Below are 2,388 nucleotides of genomic sequence, written 5' to 3'. Positions count from 1 at the left end.
AAAAAAAAAAAAAAAAAATCAAACCTTCAATAACCTTGTGTATATGTATGTTTATATAGTTGGAAGTTTATCTTCAGAGTGAATTTCTAGAAATGAGATTGCTGGATCAAAATGTAAGTGCATATGTCGTTTATTCGGGGTATTAACAAATTTCCCTCCAGAAGCGTTGAACCAATTTTCATTCCCACCAGTAATGAATGAGACTGTGTATTTCCCTTACAGTCTCTCCAACAGAATATACTGTCAGGCTGTATTTTTAAATTTTTGTCAGTCTAAACTTTTCCATGTAAGAATGGTCTCTCAGTGTTGTTTTAATCTGCATTTTTCTAATTATGAATGAGTCTGACATTTTTTCATACATTTGACAGACATTTTTCTATCTTTTTTTGTGTGTTAATTGTCTGTTCACATCTTTTCCCATTTTTCTGTTGAGTTTTTTGGTCCTTTGTCCTTAAATTTTAAGCGTTTCTTGTATTTTAGGGATATTACTTCTTGTCTGTGGTACATGTGTGAATATTTTCTCCCATTTTTGTCAGTTATCCTTTGTCCTTTTTTACGATACTTTTGTCATGCAAATTAAAACATTTACATATCATCACATTTAACAATCTTTTATTACCTCTGAATTTTGAGCCCCAGTTCAAAAGCCATTCCCTACACTGAAGTTTAAGAGGAATCTACCCATGTTTTTTTCTAATATGTTGGTGCAAAAGTGATTGAGGTTTTGTCATTTTATTTATTTATGTATTTGTTTGTTTGTTTGTTTTTGAGATGGAGTCTCGCTCTGTTGCTCAGTCTAGAGTGCAGTGTCGTGATTGGCTCACTGCAACCTCCGCCTCCTAGGTTCAAGTGATTCTCCTGCCTTAGCCTCCTGAGTAGCTGGGATTACAGGTGTGCACCATCATGCTCAGCTTTTTTTTCCTTCCTTTTTGTATTTTTAGAAGAGATGGGGTTTCACCATGTTGGCTAGGCTGGTCTTGAACCCTTGACCTCAGGTGATCTGCCCACCTCGGTCTCCCAGAGTGCTGGGATCACAGTCATGAGCCACTGTGCCCAGCCCTGCTATTACTTTTAATGGTGCTTGAACAGTTTCATTTTTTACATATAGATCTCTCATCCGTTAGAAGTTGATTCTTATATATGGTGTGAAGTATTCATTTATATATATTTTCCAAGTGCCTATCCACTTGTTCTAGCATTTTTTCAAAGTTTTTCTTTACTTCAGTGATTTGACATGCCATCTTTGCCAGATACCTAATTGTATCTTGATAAATAAAAGTTTCTACTTTTAATGGCTAAGTACTTTAAAATATTATCTTAAGTTACTTTTAGAATTTATAAATATTTCTCCCTCTTTTTAACCTTTTTAGGGTAAAGAGTCCTAATGCAGCTTTAGGGAGAAAAAAAGGTCACAGTGGGACCTTGGCCTGGCCTTAACTGCCAAGACACTAAGCTGATGAGTGGCAGCTGTAAAGAGTTGTCCTGGGGACTGTGCCAGGATACTTTTTATATTATTTTTATCTCTATGAAAGCAATGCAAGTGCATAGTTTTATATGTCAAAAAATGACTGGGCATGGTGGCATGTGCCTGTAATCCCAGCTACTTGGGAGGCTGAGGTGGGAGGATCACTTGAGCCCAGGAGGTTGAGACCAGGCTCAGCAACATAGCAAGACCCCTATCTCAAAAGAAAAAAAGAAACAAACAAACAAAAATTAAAATAAAAAATGAAAAAACAAAAAGTGAAGTGTGAGCAGTAAGAAATGTAAGTCCTTGGCTGTACCCCTCCCCTAACCTTGATTTCCAACTAGAGTTTAAGCCTTAAAAGGGGAGATTAGAACTAATAAATAAGTTTAGCAAGGTTGCAAGATATGAGATCAATACACAAAAATCAATCGTGTTTCTATGCACTTGCAATGAACAGTTCAAAAATAAAATTAATAAAACAGTTTCATCTACAACAGTATCAATAAGAATATATTATTTAGGAATAACTTGAACAAAAGAAATGCAAAACTTATACTCCCCAAACTGCAAACCATTCTTGAGAGAAACTAAAAAACATCCAAATAAATGGAAAAACATTCCATGTTCATGGATTGGGAGACAATATTGTTAAGATAGCAATACTCAGCCAGGCACAGTGGTGCATGTCTGTAATCCCAGCACTTTGAGAGGCTGAGGTAGGATGATCACTTGAGCCCAGGAGTTCAAGACCAGCCTGGGCAACATAGGAAGACCCCATCTCTACAAAAAATTTAAGAGTTAGCCCAGTCAGGCACCGGGGCTCATGCCTGTAATCCCAGCACTTTGGGAGGCCAAGGTAGGTGGATCACCTGAGGTCAGGAGTTCGAGACCAGCTTGGCCAACATGGTGAAACCCCATCTCTA

This window comes from Colobus angolensis, unplaced genomic scaffold, assembly GCF_000951035.1.
Source record: "Colobus angolensis palliatus isolate OR3802 unplaced genomic scaffold, Cang.pa_1.0 Scaffold591, whole genome shotgun sequence".
Lineage (NCBI taxonomy): Eukaryota > Metazoa > Chordata > Mammalia > Primates > Cercopithecidae > Colobus > Colobus angolensis.
Note: the sequence above shows the minus strand (reverse complement) of the source record.